This window comes from Columba livia, chromosome 3 (assembly GCF_036013475.1).
Source record: "Columba livia isolate bColLiv1 breed racing homer chromosome 3, bColLiv1.pat.W.v2, whole genome shotgun sequence".
NCBI classification, from domain to species: domain Eukaryota; kingdom Metazoa; phylum Chordata; class Aves; order Columbiformes; family Columbidae; genus Columba; species Columba livia.
Genome location: NC_088604.1, coordinates 17,443,958 through 17,467,778, shown reverse-complemented (window position 1 = coordinate 17,467,778; position 23,821 = coordinate 17,443,958). Strand labels below are relative to the sequence as shown.

Sequence of the window (23,821 nt, the reverse complement as noted above, 5' to 3'; positions counted from 1 at the left end):
CATAAACCTTTATAATTAAGGAAAAATACGGATAATATAGAAATAGGCAGAGTCTTTGGTGGGATAAAAGGACACCTCCAGCCAGTTAACAGGAATAGCCAATGCATTCCTGGTCCTAAGTGCAGTGATTTTAACAGCTAGTCTCACAAAATAGATCCCACAATTAATATATTTGAAACAAACTTGAGTTGCTAGATTAGGGCACTGTGTTCAAGCAGTGGGAGCATTCGTTAAATTGCACATCGGATATCTATTGTCTGAGCATGGCACTGATAGTCACATTGTAAAGCTGATTCTCTAATATTCTTGGGATGCAATGCACTGCATTTTTTTCATCATTTCCTCTACATGTAAACTGATCTCCTGCGTTGAAGCAGTACTATTTAAAACAAAAGGGTTTGATTTATAGCCAGTCCCCAGCCTCATAAATCACACCTGCAGTGTGGTGCTCTGAGCTCCCTGTGTTCTGCCAGCATTTACCTTTTATAAATGATTTGGGTTTACCTCCCATTGTGATGGAGCCTAATACAATTGCATTCTTCTCTCCCAGCATTCGTTCTTGCTGTTGCTCATTATTCCCACTGGGAATTCAGACCTAGTTTTTGCAAGCTTGTCAGGGGGAGGGGATTGGTGGTGGTGGTTTTTTTTTAAATTAAGAAATGTTGAATTAAAAATCTATGCTTGCATTCTGTAGCTTTTTCTATCGCTACACATACTACGCAGTGGACTTTTTTCCTCCCCATTGACTATGCTTATATTTAAGCTCCCATTTGCTAAACTAATGATTTGGAAATTAAGCAGGACAGCAGCTCGAAATGTCCAATACACAGGGTATTTGACCTTCAGAGTAACACAAGTATGCACATCAGCCATTGTACAAATTGTATAAGGAGCTTAAATTCTCATTAAAAAACATACATAATATATATAAAATAAAAAATAATTACTTGAGTCCCCCAAGAGATTAAGTGCAAGGATTTTATTTTTAACTCTCAGAATCTACTGAAGTGCCAAAAGGATGTTTATATAGTGTTTCGCAATTGTGTCTCAAGTTCTCAGCCATATAACAGTTCTAGTTGGTTAAGCACAGTTTAGACACTCAGAGATAACAAGACTTGCTCCTTAGAGCTGACAGCCTTAAGTCCTGATTCAGGGAATTATTCCAAAGTCATAGCACCATTTAAGTGAGATGGATGGGATTTGTACACGTGCCTTGATTTCCTCTGTACCAAAACAATCCATGATTTATTTTTTTCAATTAATGATCATCATCACTGCCATTTTTACTGTTAAAGAATGCTGCTGCTACCATATGCACACCCAACAAAGAATTAATTGTAGTTTGAGACTGGTAAAAGCCACAAAATCTAAATTACATTTCTGTCACAAATACTCAATATGGCTTAGATTCAATTTTGGAGTCCAGTCTTCCAAACATTTAAAACAGGGTCTGTTATTTGATGACACGGTTGCAAAATTTAGACTTGAGATCGTGAGATTTGGAAGGCTGTGGTGTGTGTCAACTGAGATCAGGCTCAGACCTAAAGCAGTCGGAAAAATATTTCTGAAATGAATAGCACTTATTCAGAAAAGCTACGTCTTTTCCAACATAACTCACAGGTGGACTGGAATAAGTGGACCCGTTCCAGTTCAATGAAGGATTAAGCTAAACACTTCTATTTTCAAAGTAGATTAAGTGAAACAAGAAGACATTTTGATTCCTGAATTAGAACTGTCCACACATGCACTTATGCAAGAAGAGCTTTTGCACTTTAAACGCAAACCTTACTTTCATCCAAATTAAATTTTAAATGAAGGCAGAAAGCCTTGAATTATTGTGTTCATTGTCTAAAAATTAATTCAAAAGTATTCGTATGAAAAGTAGGCTTTCCCAGTCCATAGTGTGAGCATAAAGATAATCAGATGTAATAGTTATTTCTAGGTAATGACTTTCCTAGTTCTTAGAACCTAGTTTGGATGTATAGCGTCTGATGTGTAAAAACTAGTGATTGCAATAAGTGCATGCAAAAAAGAATTCAGTGAATTAAGATGTTCTGAACAACTATTTTAATCCTCCAGCACTTAAAAACTGGACTTTATTCTGAGGAAAAAAAAAAAAAAAATCTATAAATCAACTCGTAATTATTAGAAGCAAACACCAAATCTTTAATGCCAACATTTGTTACTCTAATTTTAAGTTTATTGGATCTGTAACCTAAATTTGACAGAGCCATGGGAAGGGATGGTAACTCTGAAAATATTGTCCGTCTGATCTTTTATCTTCCTGTAGGACAAGTTAGGAAAATCACCACATGAACCTTCACCCTCACTGCAATTATTGTTTTATCCACAAGTTAGTTTTACCATTGAGTTTAACTGCAGTAGAGTGCAATTATGCAAATTCTGGTGCACAGGCATAAGGTTAAATTAAGTCTTGCTGTCTAGCCTTGTGCTGTCCTAAAAGCAACCCTGTGAGGTACATAACTCCATGGACTGTTGCAAGTCCTCCATTCCGATTTGTTTTATAAAGTATATTTACATATTCAGCCTCTCAAGAAAGAGGTCCAGGATTATGAGCTTCATTCTGAAGCAGTTTCACATGCAACCATGTCTACTGAAATATTAGAGAGTTTTACTGCAAGTTGTCCAGCATTATTTCAAGTCATTTTTATCCAACTGCATGCAAGGCAGCACAGGCATGACATGTAACATATATTTATGCATTCATTTAATATAACCCTACAAATCCAGTGTTTCTTTCTGAAGGAAATGTCTTTATACAGGGTCCTATCAAAAATAAAATTGCAACAAAAAATGTTTATGTAGAAAAAGAGATTTTTAGCTGAATGCCTAAAGCCTGCTCTACCATCAAAGTCATAATTGAAGTTAACTCTGGAGCTTGATTTAAATATTAGCAAATGTGCAAGACTTACTGTTGTCTTTACACAAAGCAAAAAAGGCATTACATGTGCCCCAATATCTTCAATGAATGAAACTCATTTCAGTAAATGTAGATATGTTTCAGCTAATGGCTTTGTTCATAATGTGAAGCAGCAATTATAAGCTATATCTAGAACAATTATAAACTCATCCAAACACCTCTCTGATACTGGCATGACCAATTTAAAGAGGACTACTAAACTTACGCCTGCTAAATTCCCATTTGCACACACAACTGTGCTAGCTGGAAATATGCAGTTTGACTTGCATACACAGCTTTGACTTCTTCATGGACAGCACAGAAGACAAGTATCAAGAAGTCTACTGAAAATTTGCCCCCTGTGATTCCTCACATGCTAGTATTCTTGACATGCTCCATACAGCTGTTTTCTGAGTTCACATTTATATAATGAAAAGTCTCACAATCCATTATGTCATTGGAATCCAAATGCCTGTGCCAAATGCTCCTGTAATAGATCTGATACTTTGAAAATATGCTTAAATATCTAGACTTAGCAAAAAAGAACTGATTATTTCCACTTCTGCAGCTCATTTACCCCTGGGAGAAATCAATAAAGAAAATTTAACCAAGAAACTTGCACAATAAATATTTGATAGATCCATTAATATGCAATAATAATCAATAAGAAGAGCTTTCCTGGCAGTAAATTACTAGCTGGAGGAACCATTACCTCTGAGAAATCTCCAGTGCAGAGTGCTATTTGATCCAGAAAACACCTATTCACATTATCAGTCCTTATTCTTACAAAATAACCTCAATTTTGAGAGCCGATTTACTCATTAAAGTAACATCCTAAGTACCACAACATTCTTATTGTTTCTTAGGCACATTAATAAGGTACCATTTTTAGACCATTTGTTTAAAAGTTCTGCAAATACTACTTATAAAACTACTTTAAAAAAAATTTGCTTTCTTAAGAGCTTTACATTTTAAAGTTGAGTTCTACGTTCCCATGGATACACTGCTTGGTCCTATAACGGTCTTGCTTCAGCACAGTAAGCAGTAGGGAAATGGGACTTATTCTCATCTCAACATTTCAACAGGCTTAGCACCTTCATTAGCTAAGTGCTCCACCACTGGTGCCCAATGGGATCCACAGTTTTTTTGCTTTTTTATTCTGAGAAAGAACAAATTCTTGTTCACGGCCTCACAGTTGATCTCTGCACAATAAATACGCAATCGTGTGATTTCACCCCAACACACCTCAGGCACATTTCTTTGGCTGGGTCACACAGTGTCAGGTGGTTGCAAACTACTTAGCAGCAGCAGCAGCTTTTCATCTTTATGTCACTAGTTCAGATATAGCTGAGGTTGTCTATGATCACAAGTGGTGAGTATACAAATGCTGGCAGGCTGCAAAATATCCAAGAGGCAGAGTGATTATTTACAGCAGTATTGGAGACAGAAAGGAGGTGAAATGGGGTTAAATTAATGTTAGCTTTAAAAATAACAGCAAAACACGTCTCTAGACAGAATACAGTTAAGAGAAATCCTGTCTTCAGGGTGAGGTGGATTAGCAACCTAACAGCTGTTTTCTACAAGATGTTTTCAGATCTAACAGAACCATCACTACCCTCAGGTCAAATGAAAATTTTCCCTAGACTAACTTCTAAGATTGCTGCTGGTCTTTCAAACATTCATCAAAACTCCTCTATCATCTGGTCCATAAAAATTTAATCAGCTATGTTTGCCAGGTTCAGAATGGCCAGCAAAGTTCATGACAAAAGTTCTTTTTAATTAAAATATTATTGTCAAGTTTGATATTTAAAAAATAATTACTAGATTCACTATTTTTGAGGTATTCCAAGTGATGCTGAATCTTAATGACTGTAAAGCTAGACCATGCATCCCGTATCACCATCAACCCCGTTGTTTTTGCTTTTTACTGTCTTCTTTCAAGTTTCGTGTAGCCTCTTCAGCCCTGGGGCTATGTCATCCTATCTACTAACTAGTACATTGGATTCTGATACTGCCTGGGCTTTCGGGACACGGCTGCAGAACAAATCGCCATCATGATCAATATCTGGGGAGCTGTGACATTGCTAGATGTGAGCTAGGCTCAGTGGCTCCATTAGCGCCATCAATACACATCCAATGGCCACGTGAGCAGCTATGTGATGTAGTAGCAGTCACTTCAGAAGAATCAGTGACTGACTCAGTGCACAGACACAGAACTGACAATTAAATGAACTAACGGCTTCAATTTACTTGCCATGATCAATCCAAGCTGCAGTGCAGTCATGTGGGGAAAAGTTAGGAGCAGCATGACCAAGCCTGAACCACAACTCCCATTTTGTGACACATAGTCTCCCAACAGAGAGTTTTTTTGTCAAGGGCAAATGAGATATCCTTAAAATAATTTTTCATGGTTGATCTTAAATGTGCTCTTCCAGACACATGGAAAAATATTTTGGCCAAGAAAACTATGGAACAATTAAGTGGAGCAGCTGCTGAGTGGGCTGCAGATCTTGTTTGCAGTGAGCAGAGAAAACTTCTGCATCTAGAATGGAGTTGGCTGAGCATTTGCATATCTCCCATACCTGAGTCTGATTCTTTGCTGTGTCGCATAATGGGTTTTTAAATCCATGCAAGGACTGTGAAATATGGTCACTCCAAGGAGACTTTTACAGCCAGTTTGCAGCCCACAGAGCGGGACAGTGGAGAGCTGGTCCCCAAAGCCAGCACAGCGGCTCTGTGTCATTACATGCAGTAAAACCTACATTTACAGTATGTTTTTCCACGCTCCTCCTCATCCACTTTTCTTTTCGTGATCCTGGACACAGGAATGGTTTATCTACTTTTCATATCCCTATCCTGTCTGAAAAAGGTACAGTGATAAAACACTAAGTCACACTGAAGTGGTTTTGTGAAACTCATCCAAGTTCTTCAGCACAATTGACGTGGTTTCCTTTTAACATAGATGTGGCAGAGTTGAATAGACTCCCTGGAGACTCCACGGTTATTTTCAGTTGTGACAAGAGCCCATCCCAAACATAACTTTCAATCTGTTCATCCCTCCTGGAATACTAAGTAGAGCCTTTTCCCCTCACAATGTACTGAAACCAATTCTGTATAACAAAAACACCTCCAGCACTCTAATACCACCTTTCTAAGGTATGTGTCCTAATGCCACAATTGTTCCTATTGTTAGATGTAGATCTTGCCAAAAGGACTGTGCACTGCCTTTCATCTGACCCTACTAGCACAGGAATTTCCACTGGGAGACACACATTTCTGTCGGGGTAGCATATAGCATTTTAGAATCATAGAATAGTTTGGGTTGGAAGGGACCTTCAAAGGTCACCTAGTCCAACCCCCCTGCAATGAGCAGGGACATCTTCAACTAGATCAGGTTGCTCAGAGCCCTGTCCAGCCTCATCTTGAAATTTAAAAGAAACACTAAGGAAGAGAGAATGCACCTAGAGGATAGCAGAGATTTAATGCAAGTAAGAAAGTGTTGGGAGTTCTGAAAAATAACAACTTAAAATAAATTGCCAGCTTGGTAGTAGTTCTATGTAACAGCATCAGTCAAAAGCAACAACAGAGAGAATTTACATCTTTTTTTGGCCAGTGACTAATATTTTTATAGGCAAGTAAGCAATAAATCCTCACCATTGAACTTTTACTCCATTTACAGAGATATGGGATTTCTGTAAATGCAATGCAAATTCAGTTTTGGCAAAGCCAAAGCAGCAACTTCGATTTTCCCAGTAACTGTGTGCACATAATCTCACTGAAGTCTTACACCACAACAATAAAGTTTGGAGACTGTTTTCATGGTGTTCATATTATTTTTTCCTGGGCTGCAAGATTATTCTAAAGAAAACAAAACAATTAAGATGCATTGTTTGATGGTGATCACTCATTCAAACAAATTCTTCACTTACAGAACACATTCCTCTCACATTTCACATGTTCCGAGTTCATATAACTGTGCCCCCTCTTTGTAACGAATCGCATGCAAAGTCTGAAAAATTTCTCTCCTATTAGGAAAAAAATCCTACCCACATACCCGCTTTTAATGTCTTTTCAAAAGGAGATGGGTCTCAGGACAAAATGCAAGACATGAAAGGCCTGAAGACTGCATACAATTCTCTCGTGAAACAAGAGACGCAATGCTCTGACAGCGCAGCCAGCCTTTAAGCACGACTATACATCTGCAATCCAACCTGTCTCCATCCTGCAGCACAGCTGCAGTCCCGGGGGGTGGATTCCCCCAGGCCCATAGCGCCAGGCTGGTGACTGGCTCTGACATACCCAGCACCAGTCCTTTCACAATTCTGTGCATTTCAGCCCCAATTCCAAGTGCCGCTGCTGGGGGCTGATGAGCCACCATGCCCAGCAGAGAGGCACAGCGACCACCGTGTGTACCTAGAGTGGAAAAGGGGATCCGAAGAATAACTTAGCCGGACAGATAACAGAGCCAGTTAAAACCAGTGACACAATGTATGTGCAGCTATACAGAAGTCTGTGACGAAGGAAGAGAAGTGCTATGCTATCCTGCTATCTGCTCAGAAGATAATTTCTACCAACTTTGCTAGGCATTGTATCAGTAGAAAAGTAGAAAAGACACAGTATTTCATTGTCTTAATAGATTTCTCAGCTGCACGACACACATTCAAAAGATAACTTCAGTTTCCTATTACTATGAATGCAAAAAGCTATGTTTAATAAATAGCAGAGCATCATAAATATTCCTGAAACCATTTTGTTTATCTTCTGGCATTGAATTTGATATGACTAGAAACACTTCAAAATCTGTTAAAATAATTTGTAAGCCAAATATTATCATCATGGAAGTACATGCAAGTGCTCCTGCCCATGTACTGGAAAAATATGAAAATCCCATTATATTTGGCATGATTATTGTGTGGTAGTGAAACATTGTAGAACAGATTGTAAGAACAATTTAGAGTGGTACTGAATTATTGTCTTATTAAATTTCATCATATTGCTTAAGACAGCAAGTACCTGCTCTGCTTCTATTTTTAAATTATTATTTATATGGACTTAACTGTCCTCTGCTAAATAATGTTATATAACCATTGACCCAAAAAAGTAATTGATCAGCTGAACCACATAGAAAGATTTAGCATCTGTATACAACACAGTAGCCTTTTTTGCAGTCTGTGTACCTAAGACAAAGTATGTATATATAACACCATTCAGAAAAATGTGTCTCCAAAGGAAATTAATTAGAATGACTTTAGCTGCCCTGCTCAAGGCTTGCAGCCTAATGCCAAATTTTGCCAGGAAACCAGTCCTGGTCTCTTCCTATTCCTATTGCTCACTGGGGGCAGACAGGAGGCCTGGGGGTTGGACACTTTATTTTCCATACATTATTGACTTCTCAGTTCACAGTTTGCCATCGGTTTGACTTCAATGGGAGCAGTGACCAAAAAGAAGACAAGACTTAGTGTGCGACCAGCTCAAAGACAGTTCATTCTCTGACTACTAAATATTACATAGAATATTAAGAATCAACTTTTGCAAAACCCAGCTGGTGCAGGCTTTGTTGCTGAAAGGTGCACATTACCAGTGTTTATACCACTGGCCATTTACCAGTGTTCATCCTACCTCAATGCGGAGGTCACTTCTGCACACTCAAAAGCTTTGCACCCAGAATCAAAACAGTTCTTCCTCATATTCTGTACTGGAGGAACTATTAATTTTTTTAATGTACCACACAATCCACTGCTGACACCAAAAGCAACATTCCTAAGAACAAGACTGAGTAACAGATTTTGTTCAACACCTTTAAGTCTTAGATGACAAGATGTCAGTATCTCTGATCAAATCATCATAGAATCACTGAGTCATACAACAGCTGGGGTTGGAAGGGACCCTGGAGGTCATCTGATCCAACCACCCTGCTTAAGCAGGACTACCTGAAACAGTCCAGGGGGACCGGGCAGAGTTGGCAAGACAAGTAAGCATTGCTAGATAAGAAGACAGAAACTGTTCCAAACTTTTCTATGCACAATTACAGGCTCCACACACACAGGGACCAGTTTTTCTCTCCTTTAGTGGTCCTGTCACAAGGTTTGTAATACAGCTTCTGCGATAAGCTCAACTTGCACCCTTTGCACTCTCCTATCCCTATCAGAAGATCAGCCTCAAACTCTGTAGTGATGGGAATACTTAAATAAATTACAGTGAAATTTCTGCAAATTGTCATCTGAAAAGGGCCAAAAAGCCTAATTTTCTTCATTACAGAAGCCTGGGGGCAGGAGTTTGAATATTTGTTCTGTTTTTTGGTTTTGTTTAGTGCTTCTTTTTCTCTGGTAAAATATCAGTTTAATGTTTTTGGAAAGATTTTGCTTTTTTTTTTTGGTGGGCATATCATCAAAGCCTATTAGTGTAACACTCGCTATCGTTCATTTACTGGAGAAAACTCGTTAAACACATGTCACTTCAAAACTGCGTGACATAACATGAAATTGAAATGACCTTTATTTTGGCACACTACTGCACTGAGTTAGAGTATTACTAAGTCCCAAGTGTTGCCTGTTTACGAATGCCAGTCAGGCTACTACTACGGCTCTAATGTGCTCAGAGACTGTGCAGCCTATGAGCAACTGTAACTAACTGCAAAGAGCGAAGTAGCTGTGGGGGAAGATCCACAGCTTACCACAGGGAAAAGCCACTACGTTGAGACAACAGATTCATTTTATGTTGGAAATTTGACCGAATGGAAGTGGAAACTTTGACCAATTACTCACTTTTGTCAGATGCTGTTTCAGTGTTTGGCCTCCCGTCTTGCAATCTGTGAACTTGCAACTTCTGTCTAGGTTACTTCTTCCCATCCATATGGTTCTCACACCAAGTCTGCAAGAGTGACAGCTGAATGAATCATGGCCATGCTTAACTTCAAGCACAAAGGTGTCTAATTCTTAGTCTTGAAAATGCACATGACTGCATCATAAAAAGCCACAGGCTACAGCACAGATCTTCAAAGCACTGCCACAGAGTGCACAGATGTGTACGTCAATCCGCCTGCACCCACCGTCCCACTTTCAGGGCTCAGGATAGTCAAACAAGAGTCAGATTTCCACTCATTTCCTGAGGTTGCTCAACAGCTTTGGACAGCATCAGATGGATGCTGTGGATCACTAAGATTCTGTCCCCTGGACCTTTTAACACACATTCAGCCATGCCCCTCTCTCATCAGGGGACTCCTGCTGAAGAAGTGCCGAGCTCCAAGACAAAGACATGACTGATTTCTATATCTGTTCCAACATGGCTGTAGCAAATGCAGCATTTCGCTGTGTCCAACTGAGGTCCTTCTCCTGAGGCCTAACAACACAAAAGACATATTGTAATAGCTCCCTTTGAAATCAAATTAGTAATGTTTCAAGGCGTGACCCGTAAAGGGCTGCTGTCCAGAATCTACATGTGTTTGACAGATACATCTTCCACCTAACGGGACTCTTCAAGAGTACAGATGGAATCAAGATGTGCGAACAGAGCTCCAAAAAGAGAGCCATGGGATATCAGGATACACAGCAAAGTACTCTATCTCAGCAGATAAAAAGGAAATAATATCAGATACAGTGTGAAATACCTCACTCCAGCTGGTAGGACAGATTCTGACACCATTATAGAGGTGAGATTATTGCAGAGGAAGAGGCTGTTCCATATGTGCATAAACTAGCAAAATATACCCCAAAGTAAACTACATAACCTTGTGCCAATGCCTTATAAAAGTCATACAAAGTCAAGTTAAAATCTCCTTTTCACGTATGTCCATAAAATGCAACATGATAAAAGTTACTGTGGGCTGTAGCTCTGTATACCCAGGTACCCTGATGGACTGGAGACTAGTCTTTAGAAAGCAGCTTATTTTCACCTAGCTAGCTAGCCACCTGTTAGCTGAAGGACTAAGCTTAGTAAGTTAATGCAGAGTGTGTGTTTGTTTTCAAAGGACTAAACAAAGACCAGGGGACAACATTTCAGAGATAAGTACTAGTGTACCTCATGGTACAGAAACTGCGGGTCTTGAGGGTAAAACAAAATGAATGGAAAAGTTAGAAAAGAAGATCACAGAATCATAGAATAATTTGGATTGGAGGGGACCTTCAAAGGTCATCTAGTCCAACCCTCCTGCCATGAGCAGGAACATCTTCAATCAGATCAGGTTGCTCGGAGCCCCATCCAGCCTGGCCTTGAATGCTTCCAGGGATGGGGCATCTACCATCTCTGTGAGCAACCTGTGCCAGTGTTTTACCACCCTCAAAGCTGAGTTTTCAAGTTTGCCATGATGTATTTTCTTATCTGTCAGAAAATTAACCATCCCATCTTCCTGCCAGGTGAATCTCTGTGGAACAGGAGTATGAAGAAAATAATCCCTTCCCATAGTGTATGAAAATGGGAAGGCATTTGGTGGTTGGCCTTTCCAAACACCCCAAGGTTCAATTTGACTGTATAGAGAACTAATTTAAAGCAGGGCAACTTCTTAATGTAGGCCAGGACTCAGCTCCGTAATTCATTTTCACATGAATTCACAGACAAGAAAAAAAAATCATGCTAGTATATCAAAAACCCCCACAGCAGCCAAATAAAATGAAACACCTGGTGGCAGGAACTCCACCATCTACTTTATGTTGTCAGTGTCTCCCATCTGAAAAGAGTACACAACTAGAGATGAACTATGTGTATTTTACCAGACAAAACACAGTCTATGGCAATGCCCTAAAACCAGACAGGCTGTGCTATCCACACCTCTGTCAGGACCAGTCACTTCTGAAAAGAAACCAGACACTTTAGGCTAGGACTAGGAGCCAAGGCTAAAACACCAGAAAGAAATGCCCATGATTGACAGTGGCAAAGTTGACTGATGGTAGAAATTATATCAGACTGCCAGTGGCTCATTTCTTCATGACCTCCAAGTTCTGCCTCTGCTAGGAACAGTAATAGCAACCATTTCAGGAAATGGAACAAATTTCTGCTTTCTCACAAAAAGGATAGAGGAGCATGCAGTACTCTTACTCAGTTCTGAAATAAACTTCTAGCCAAGATTTGGCTTAACGTTTTATATATCAATATTTTCACCTGCATTCGATTACTTAAAAATGCCATCAGTCACTGACTAACACTCACAATTTTAATATTATTTTTCCAGGAAGTTACTTGAGTGACCAGGGAATTGTCACAGCAATTACAGAACTATATGTGAGTGCCATCCTGATAAACCTGACATCTCCGTGAGACGTGCACAATACAAGATTCAAATCCTTATATGAAGGACCAGCCCAAACAAGGTGGGAACTCAGTTCACTCTCCATGTTCAAGTAGATGTTCCTGCATGGACTGTGAAGATGATCAGTTGTCACATTGACTTTGGTTGTTAACAGCTGTCCCTCAGGACGGGAGAGAGAAAATCAAGTCAAGCCACTAGAATTTGATGGTGAACAACTTTGCACATGAATCTTAGTGTAGCTACAGCTCACTCTCTTGGATTATAATCCTAGTTAAATATTTGATTAAAGAGTTAGTAAACAAATGGTAACCTGATCATTCTCATCAGTGTACCTGCATGAGGAGCAGAGTAACACCATCCCATTGTATCTGAAGCAGTAACTAGTATTCTCCATGTGACTTGTAAATAAACTTGGCCCTGGAAACTGTGCTGTTGGAGTAGTGAGTAAGAGGTAGCTTTAAAAAAAATAATAATAATCCATTAAAACTAGGACTAAAGCCCAAAGGCAATGATCAGTCTTGTCTCACCGCCACTCAAGTTAGAGAATACGAGCCAATGCTTACGCATTGAGTTCCCTCCAGAGTGGTACCTCTTTCATTTCAGTCTATCATGACACATTTACAGCTTTGTCTCTCAGCAGTCCCTACTGAGACTCCAGGGATCCACACTGGCCCTTCATGAATGTTATTCTTCTTGTGCTACTGCTGTTTAGAGGCAGTAGAAGATATTTAGCAAGGAATTAAGAGACTGTGTTAATGTGATTTCTGTCATCCCCATATATCCTGGATTAGGTTAAACATATTCTTTCTCCTCTCCTCCATTTCAGCACTGCTTCCAAATGTAGTTGGTACAGAAGTAAGTTTGCATTAGCTACTTTTGTAGTAGAAAATTGAACAAGCCTGGGACTGGTTTTTGTGATTACAGCTACTGGCTGCAGAATTCCTATTCATACTATTTAACCCTCTTAGCCTCCAAAACAAGGTGGTCACCTTGTTCAGAATGGGTCCCTGGTTAGAGTTAATCCCTGAATGGTGCCCGTAAATTATTTGGAAAAATCCTAGTTGGCCTAGGTCTGAAGCCTTCCGGGGACTCTTCTAATACTTTAAATGTAAATAATGCAGTGCTCGGGAATGTTTCCTCACAGTTTTTTTAATAGTATAGACATTGCTGTTGAGAAGAGAAAAAGAAACTAAAAGTTATATAGAATTCAATGTCTAGCGCTTTGGTTTTACAGTTGCTTTCTTTTGTTTTCATTTAAACTCCTGGTCAAAACTGCCTTACAACCCACCAATATCACATGCTACCGTTTTACAAAACTATTCAGCGCCCCTATTAAACACCTTTATTAGCTGTAAATGTGTTATCAAACCTAACTGATTACATTGGACACAGGAAACACTATGGATACGTAAATTACACAATCACATCCATAAATGATACAATCCTTTCAGACCAGAAGGGGTCTGTCTTTCAGATGTCTATGTAGGAAGAGGAAAGACAGAGTCTCTCGTAAGGGGAGACTCAAACTGTATTGTTCAGCAGATCTAAACCAGGAATTGAGTCATATTATAGAGTAAGCAGACTTTTACAGGTCTCTAGGACAGAATTCTCCATCTCTTGTCTGAGTGTGACAAGTCCTATGTAAGGTCACTGGTTATTGGGTTATTCAAGCATTCACTGTCAATATAGAGCTGATCTGTTCCTCCTCAGCTATGCAGCAGAGCCACCTCACCCCTCGGTTTCATTGTCCTTTCTCAAACAGATCTGCAGACACAAGGACAGTGGTTTCAAATCCTTACAGAGTGGAAAAGATCTTCTCTGCTCAGAGAAAAAAATCTCTACCTCTCCCTAGTATCATTAGCAATAACTCCAAGGTGTTGAGACCACATTTAGCTTTACGGAATAAAACATAACAAGCTGTCAAAATGTGCATAAATAAATTAGAGTCATTATTCTAGCTTAAGGTTCTGGGGACATAAACAATCCTCTTGAAGTTCACTGTGACATATTTTGCAGCGGGAGCCAAGCATTAAAATTACATCCTGTATACAGAGAGCTGTAAATGCATTCTGTCTTAGGGCCTGGCACCGAGGCGCAGAAATCAACAGGCCTGCCTTGGAATAGAAAGTAAAGCAGTCTGGAGCCAATTCCCTGCCCCAAGCACAAGTTTTATGGCAGAGCCCACGTCCATATGGCTAAACTCTGTCCTTCTGCTCACTCCCCAAAGAGGAGTCCTCATCCGTATCTGCCTGCCTGGAATATTCCCTGGCTCACGCTGCTGCCCTAATCCATACCCAGACAGCACCGCAGACAGTGCCGGCTGGTACGGCCAAAACCACGCAACAGAGCATGCAAATGGTTAAATACCACAGGTCACTACGTGCCACTGCTCCTGTCCCCGTCCAGGTCACTAACACAGACAGACCGTGGACTTCTGCCAGCATATTATCCTAAAATATGTTTACCTTTTGTAAGTGACTTCCAGTTGCATTATAAGAAATGCAGTAAGCAAGATCCAAAGAAGGCAAGAGGAATGAAGACATACATACATTTTGTGTGTATAGGGACATAAAGGAGCTGTACCAGATGAGACCACAGGATCCATCATGCCTCCAGAACTAACCAACAGCACACACTTAGGAAAAAGTACAAGATCAGAGTAAGAGTGCAGTGATACTTCCTCGGTACTCTCCTGCAGCACTTGGGGACTTGGGGACTTCCTGAAACAAAAGTGGGATCTTGGTATTTAACAACCCTCTGAGGATTCTTCTGAAAGAAAATGAACTCTGGATTTAAATACTGCATAATTAAAAAGTCAGTGAAAACAAGCTTTAGCAATTCGAATTATAAACAAGGAGCAAACCTATTCCTTCAGAAAATGCATTTTACAACAAAAGAACATCAAAACAAGGATGAACAAGAGTAGTATCATTACAAGACAGCATCAAGCTGAAAGCTACAGTCTCTAAGAGCAAAATGGCATTGATGTCCTCAAAGAAGATTTTTGCTTGGGCTCAGTGTACACAAAACAAAACCAGAACTAATTTCATAGTGTATTCAAGGCAGAATCCGCTGTGACAGAAATCAAAACAAATGGCTAATAAGCCAGCAGCAAAATGTAGGATCCTTCCTATTTTGCAACCAACAATTTTTATAGCAAAGTTTTTTCCTGACTTTTTTGGTATGCCCCTTTAAAGTTAAAAAAAAACACCATGGCAGCTGCATCTTTGCGTCTTGTTGGGTATTTTTGAGCTACTTGCTAAATCCATATTAGGAGCTGAGGCAGCCGTTGCAGTATGAAGAACTGTTCCATTCTTGAGTGGGAAATTCCATGAGATAAAACATTCTTGCATTTTGTCCAGCAGAAATACTGTATTTCCACTGAAAATGCCATACCAATAAGCTCACTAGTGAGTTTTTTTCTAGAAATAAATAAGACAGAAAAAAATCCTGATACTCTCTGACCTCCCTTCCCCCCTTTTTTCTCCTTCCCTTCAAAAAAGGAGCAAGTTGGTCAAAACAACAATCGAAATTCTTTTTTTCCCGCCTAATAATAAAGAAATAGATACTCCCTTACTTTTGTCTTGATGTATCAAAAACATACCAAAGGAAAACCATCCTGCTTTCCAAAACTTGATGTTGACCACCGAGAGAAAAGGCTCCCTAGAAACACGCCTAGCACAGAAAGGTTCTTGCTTGCCCTGTGCTTACTCACACTTGCACCTGCAAGTTTTAACATCCATGATCTGACTCCTCCAAAACTTCACCTCACCTCTCTGTATGTTGCAAACCTGACACAAAAGCATTCCAATATTTTCATTTGGGAAATGAGGGAAAACCTACAGAAACTAATTTGGAGTGGAGGACAGAACAATTCTGACTAGGACAGAAATCAAGAAAAATGCCAAGTCTTGGAAGGAGGTATAAGGTGCTGCAATGTAGAATTCCCACATTCTATACATCACCATCTGATATATACATATATTAGAGGAATGCTGGTTATGTCATTTGATTCTGTTCTGCCAAAACCTTCCTCGTCTACAAAATGGTGACAGCAGTACTGCCAACCTTACAAGGTCCTGTGAGGACAATGAACTACTTCACAGCGCTCCGACACCAAGCAAACATTACATGAAGGAATGTCCATCACCACCCTATGGCTTCCTCATTTATCAGAAAAGCATACAGGGCTCCTGGCATAAGAAGCAGCTCTATTCCTTCTCACTGGTATATATTATTGTTAATATCAGCTACTAAAAGTAGCAAAACACAAGCCCGAGGTGAAGCAAAAGCAGTTGACATTGTGATCACTAGACACTGGCCAGGGCAACGCAGAAACACAATATCCAGAGACATGCAGAGTGTGGGATGACTTTATCAGGATGGGATCAATTTATCAGGCAACGAACTCAATATAATTACCACTAGCTAGAAACGTGCTGATTGTGTTACTATTTAAACCTGGTAAATTAGATTTCCTTTCATCAGCAGGAACAATCTGTGCCCTGGTGCTCTACTGCAAAGTGACAGGAAGGCAGGGAACCATGAACACCACTGGGGAAAGATCTGTGATCATTTTACCTAAGCCAGCATTGATCAGGCTTCTTCAGATCACTTATCAGCTTCAGATCAGATCACAAACACTATACCGATGCAAGACGTATAAATACATGGTTAGAGTTACACATCTGAGATCGACTTAAATAGGGAAAGGGGAGGAGGGGAGTGCAGGACAAATGAATCTAATAAAATCAGATCAGAATACACTTGGGTTGCAAAGCATTTAAGAAAAAAATAGGGGGGAGGGCAGAAGCGTAAAATGATCCTTCAAACTAACCAATAACTCTAGTAACTAGTCAGCCGTACAGCAAGGGCTCAATGTTCAATATAGGGAAGGGAAGCATTTTTATGATGTGGAAAATATAGTGAGGTAGCAGGGGGCACAAGCCCCTCGAAAATATTGCGTTTCCCAAGCAGTTTCAGACTTCCTTGCAGAAGGAACAGTTTTATACAATGGTGTCCCCAGGCCTCTCAGACCCCCTCAGCAATCTCCATGTCTTGGAATATAGATGAAAATAATAGAGGCATCTCTACAAGGTATCCCTGGACATGAACTAATACACAGGAGGGGAAGCTTTACAGAAAGACACTATGAGGTTCCCTATTTATTTTCCCCCAGTCTAGAACATGGCAGGAGGAAGGGAAGATATAATACATATGGGAATCCCCCCCAAAAAACTGAGGAATGTTTTTCTGAAAATACTGTGTGTACATTATACACTACTCCTTTCCCCTCTGGTGGTTACAGTCCAGATTACATAGGCGCACCTTATCACTGAAGACAGACAATTAAATATGGGAACGGCTGTCAAGCAAATGGTCTGCATTCTTGTGAAACCATTTCTCCATTCTTCCACAAACAGGAAAATATTTAGCAAGAGGTGTGCAAACTGGGCACAGATGCAAGAGTGTGATTGAAAGGTGGGTGTCATCTGCTGAAAGCAGATCTAAACAGAAGGATTCAGCATGAAAAAATATTTGCTTTGTGCTAAAGATTGAGAATTTTCTTCCTCTGGCCTGAAAATATTTGTAACTTTTATTCTGAAACTCCAATTGTTTTCTGTTCACATTTCCAACAACAAACTGTCAACTGTCGTCAATATTTACAGTATTTCTTAGAAAAACCTATTGACCACAGCAAAATATTCCCCTGCCTGCTCACATAGATCAAAGCATTTGAGCCATTAGAAAATGCGGCAGAGAATAAAACAGTCAGCCATCAGAACCCACTTACCCAGTCAGTTACTCTCTATCAGTCCCTCAGAGCTTCAGTTCAGTGTCACAAGAAACTCCCAAATCTGGAAAGTGGTCAGTCTGCAGAGAAAGAAATTTCCAACGACTTTGATGTGTTCTGGTGAGACTCCACATTACCCCAAAAGCCCCGGGGACATACACTTGTAGCAGTATAAGGGTTGAAATTTGTCCTTGTATTTTTGCACCACTAAAATCCTGGGTAATCGTCATTTTGAAGACTTAAGTGAGACTTCAGCAGTACATAGCCTCATACCAGGTCTTCTTTGTGTTGGCACAAATTTCACCCAGGCAAGACAATATTTGCTCAGGTGCAGTACCTTGGGTGAGAGTTAATCCCTTTCATTTCTGACACAATAGTTATTATGTACAATAACTAATAAAAGCCACTCTTGAGATCGACAACCTACACATTTTCAATTTCCTCTCATGTACTCTAGCCTTTCATAAGCTCCTTTGATCCTGCATAGGTGTCAATCTTTGCATGCGTATAGGTCACAAGAAAGTTCATCTCCTGTTAATAGCCCAGTCACTTTCGGATGCATTGATTCTAAGACATTTCCATTTCCAAATTTCAATTTATCATCTTATTTCAGTCACTCCAGTATTCTCAAAGACGTCAAGCTACAGGAACAGTGATTTTGCTTGGACTCCATATTAAAAAGGAAAAAGTCAAATATCAAACCTTCCTTCTTGCCTGGCCAGTTGGAGACGTGCACACACTGTGCCCTTCCCTGCAAGGGAAAGGTGGGCCATGTGGGGCAGGATCTACCGGTGCTCCTAACCCAGGAGCAATATTCCCAAGACAGTAATCAGACAGAAATCACACAAAATGAAGAAGCAAAACACGCAGGCTCAGGATGCCTCGTGAAATCTGCACCAAAGACTCCGAATTTGGGGAGAAGCCTGCTCGACGCAGGCACTCCTAGAAGAGCTCTGCCCAAGGCAGGTGCTGCCGCGGGTTTCTGCCCCTCTTCTCCCTCCAGCGCTTCACCAGTGCACAAGCTGGACCCTTCCTGGAACCTCCCATTCCAAAGTAAGATGTTCTCCATAGTTTTTCCCCTTTTTTCACAAACCACTAGTACCAAATCAAAGCACTGAAAGTCCTGCCTTCTTTGCTGTTTCAAACAGGACCAGATGCTGCCACTGACAGCATGCAAGGCAAGAGGGACTGGACTTAATCTTCCCTGGAAAGGCAAACCTTATAGAAATGTTTATTTTCACGCTGCTGTTCAACATTCCAGCTAGTGGGAAGCTACAGAAACTTGTTCCAATGGCTTGTTTCTCCTGCTCCCTCCCATGGCAAATTGAAATCAATATTTTTAGATTCTTCTCATTCCCTTAAAGACTCTCTCTTTGTCCCTCCCTTTTTGAGGTCACATAAACTTTGCTTTGGACTCCAAACTATTAATTGTTCACATTACTCATTTTAGGTGTCTGAAAAGCTTCTTACTCATCAGCCTGTAGAAGGAAATATTCCTTTTAAAATGATTTTTTTTTTCTTTTTTAAGACAAAGGAGAGACATAGATCACAGCAACAGAAATGAAGTTTCCTCCATGTCATCGCAACAAGGTGTCTCCAAGCCCGATGTGCAGGTTCCCCCTCGGCACACACTTGCTGGCTTTGCTACACGCTCACTCAGAGCCCTTTATTTCAGTAGGCACAGAAAACAACTGTGCCAGCTGAGGAAATCTGGGGTGTCTTTTCATCCAGGTGAAGTAACTGCAGAGAATCGTAGTGAAGTTGAATTTATTTCTCACTGGCCACTGAACACTGTGCCACACATTAATGACTTTTGGTAGCCACTAGCTTAAGCTACACTCTGAACTAAATCTTAAAAGCTGCATAGCCAAGTGTTGGCCTTCAGAGCTCAGCAAGGGCTCCTGTCAGCAACGCCTGGAAAAGAGATGCGCATGTAACACAGGAAGTGGCTTGTGAAGCAAGAAGCAGTGTTCCTCATTTACCAAAAGTTCCCTTTTCTGCTCAGCTTCTCTCCTGGACTCATCTGGACTAGCAGAGGAATATACCAGTGCAGTCTTACCTGTCAGCAGGGAAGAATGTTCATGCATCTGATTCCTCTATCTCTCTACCAGAGCTTTGCTCTTGGATCTCCTCAGGCTCCTGGTAACCTCCTGATGTTACCGCAGCTGTTTGTTTAACATAAAACCATAAAATTCTTGAGGTTGCCACATCGTCCTTTTATCCTGTTCACACCCAGGACCTCCTCATCTTCTTACATACAGTAAACAATTCCCCGCGGGGTCCACATTTATTGTGGTAACTAAGAAGTCCATTAAAACTTCAGCTCTGATGCATACCATACAGCAAGTTTCAGTGCACTGCTGTCAGGCAAGACTTTGTTGATGCATTCAGGCTATACAACAAAATAATATTTGTGTTCTCACAACTGTAAGACTTCCAGAATGCCATAGCAAGAGCTATGAAATAATTTAAATTTTTTTTAAAATTTTTAAAAAGGCAAAAAGCAGATGTTGTCACAAAGTTAGTTTTGTCCAGCTCACCTATGCAGTTCTTTTGGTTCAGAACAAATCGGATGCAAGTAGCACCATAATCAAGTATTTCTGGTTTAGCCCCTGGCTGGACAGAATACAGCTGAAATCCAGATGATCCACATTTTTTTACATCAGGTAAGCCAGGATCACACACAGGGCAAAACAAAGCAATTCACAAATGCCCCCATCTAGGCTTCAAGTCTGAAAACTATGCTGAGCTGCTTGTGCTTATTTGGAAACACTCTTAAGTCTTAAGTCAGCAAGAATGTCTTTACTTGCTGCATTGCTTCACGACGACCTGGGACAACGTCCTGTGCAATTGTTTGTACAGCTGGATAGAGCATTCAGGATGTCTGTTTGAGGTGTGAGTCCTAATTCCCCTACCGTACGGACACTTGAGGATATATTCTGTGACAGATTATATTATGTATACTTTCTTCATCCAGTGTTCTCTCAAGCTGAGACTACCTTTTTGATAAATACGTAAGTCCATGTTTACACAAATGCATAGGCATATACAGCAAAAAGAGAAAGGACTAAAATACTAGTCAATCGGTATTAACAACCTTTGTTTTAATAATACAAATATCTGAAAGCATTTCTTTGTACATACATTTCTGTAAGTCCGCAGCCTGTTTCCCAGTCCAAGACAACATGTTGCCCATGCAACAGCAATAAAGCTGTCTTACTGCCTTTGGCTGTAACTTGCAATCTGTCCATATCCAATACGTCACCGAAAAAGAAAAGGTGAAGGATCTAAATCTGGATGAACTGACTGGCAAAGGGCTGTGCTACCTAAAGTTCAGCTCACTTTTTTCTTGGTTAAAGCATTTAAATCCTTTAACGTAGATTTATGTCATTTTGTCTGGGTGTCTTCCCCACAGAGGCTTCAGAAATTAATCATGCTTTCTCCACAATAATGGAAACATCCCCAAGACAGGATGAAATTTCTTTTCTTTTTCTTTTTTTTTTTTTTTTTAATCTCATTTTTTCCACCTCTTCCCTCTCCCCCCGAATGCCTGTCCTGGCTGAAAATATCACATACTATATATTAATCTTATGGAGAATTTTATCATCTGTGATAGTTAACAAGATCCTGCAAATGATTAGGACTGTAACATCTTCAACATTTCTTAAATTGTTTTACAGACTGCTGCTGTTTGGTCAGACTCACAGACACCTGTCAATTCAATATCTTTAGAGATATTTTCCTATTTCACAATCTCAAAAAGCTCCAGTATTGTGATTCATTTTAGAAACAAATGGCCAGCAATAAAGTACTCTTTTTTTTTTTCCTGTGTTTCTTGTTTCATTCAAAGATGCAAAACACCCTGCCAAACAGGAACTGAAAAAGAAAATATTGGAGCAAGGAGCTGTTTGTAAAGATGTCAGTTTAATATATGCAAAACTAAAGATATTTTATAAAACCTATTAACAAAAAATATTCCCAAGCCAAACCAAAGTCAACTGCAATATTTCTGTTCTACTTTAAACAATATTAGTTTCATAACTAATTATCTCACAATTACTAATATGTTTCCTTGATGAACTCTGTGCTGCCTCATCCTAATGAAAGTGCTGCAAGGTAACACAGCAGTTACATGACAATGCAAATAGGACCCATTCAATTTGCACAAAAAAAGGTTGCAAGGAGCAATTAGCACTTCATTAATATGATATAAAATGCTAATTTGCCATATATCCCAAGTGACTCAAAACTCCTTTCCATCCATATGTGCAAATAATAGTTAATATGATGCAGTGTGTGTGAACCAGGTTCATGGTGCATTAGCTGGAATCCCTGTGTCAGTTTTCTGTATAATAGCTATTAGTTAATATGAACAGTAGCTCGTATTTAACCTGTGACAGCAGTGTTAAATGATAAAAGGATCTGTTGGCAGCAATATCTCATAATTCCACCCCTGTAAAGTTCTCCCTTCCTTGCTATCCAGGATGAAGTATTGCAAACTGACTTCTAATCTAATTTATAAAGCAGATTGAAATGAAGTGCTGGTAGTACTCGCCTCGGCTGCTCAGCATTTTGAGAGGCAAGATCATTCCTGGTGAATCACACAGCTCAGGCATTCAGGCACTCACTGGCAGCTTCTAATGATCAAAGTATTTGACTTAAATAATTGATTTATTTATACCAGTAAAGAAGCTCCAGGGGGTTGTGAATATTATGAGATATAATCACACCACTAGGGAATTAGAGACACTCAGATGTGCCTTGTGCCTGCTAATGCCCTGCGGGTGTGATTAGGATATCACACATCAAAGGAATTTGCTCTAAAATTTTTCATATAATAAATTAATAAAAATAATTTATTTAAATAATTCCACTGATTTAATGGAACAGATCTGATGCAAGATGCCATATGAAGAGATCTACAATGAAAGGTGCAGAACGACAGTTCAGAAGCCCTGACCATCTCCAGTTAACGCCCAAGTACCAGCAGGATCCTCAGGCTAGGGGTCCCTTACGAGGTATTAGCATCATCTCAAAGCTTAGTGTCTGTGATGAGCAATCCCAGAGATGTTAGCCAGCCTGCATTGTCTGAGATAGGGTAGAATGGTGCTCCTTCCACAAATCCTTTTAGGAAGGGAAACGTTGATTAACAGTGACACACAAGGCGGTACAGCATGCTGGCACAGGCATCTCAGCAAAGGCTGCAACACCTCATGGAGAACCCAGGCTCTTCTGGCCAGGTATTTTAACAGCTACCTTAATGGTTTATATGCCTTGACCATTGCAGACTACAAGTACTTCACAGGCTTTAATACACTTCTCAGCCCAGCATACAAAAACAATAGGGAAGTGTCCTTATTTCAATTGTACTCATAAGAAATAGAGTTACAAAGACCAACTTGCTCAAGGGCACACTGACAGTCGGTGGCAGACCAGGGGATTAAACTTGAACTGACTTTCTGCAGTATACTTCTATTCCAGAAATACACCAGCTTTTCCACAAGGATATTACAGCAACAGACAATGAACATCATGCTATCTTTGTGTGCTGCAAGGGAAGTATATAGATGTTCCACTTTCAGTACAATCCTTTCCTGTATCCCAGGACCCAGGAAAACAAAGGCATCCTTCCTGAGAAGGGATGTGCATAACCCCTGCAGATCCTTTCAGAGCCATAGAAAGGCACAAGGATGGAAAGCAATATTTGGGGGCAACCTGTGCCTTGGACAAACTAGTACTCCAGGTACCAAATATGATAGCTGTCCTTGGGTTGCAGAAAGAATGAGCAAATAAGACTTTTTGAACCCATATCTCAACTCCTCTGGGGTCAGGCCTAGTCTGTCTTTTATTGCTTTAATGCCCTCCA

At 40.1% G+C, this 23,821-nt stretch overlaps 1 long non-coding RNA gene across 7 annotated transcripts in view; it reads right to left on the bottom strand.

The window, feature by feature from the left end:
• LOC110362056 (uncharacterized) overlaps positions 1-22,664 on the bottom strand; it is a 54,768-nt gene extending 32,104 nt beyond the window's left edge. For 2 of the 7 annotated variants that reach the window (XR_002419061.2, XR_002419076.2), the window contains exons 1-4: positions 21,100-22,664; positions 20,015-20,120; positions 17,956-18,035; positions 9,685-9,790 (exon numbers count right to left, since the gene is read on the bottom strand). This is a non-coding gene — a long non-coding RNA (uncharacterized LOC110362056). The remainder of the gene's footprint in view (positions 1-9,684; positions 9,791-17,955; positions 18,036-20,014; positions 20,121-21,099) is intronic. The other 5 variants (XR_010471116.1, XR_002419063.2, XR_010471118.1 and 2 more) reach the window with 5 other exon arrangements.
• Between the last annotated feature and the right edge of the window lie 1,157 nt (positions 22,665-23,821).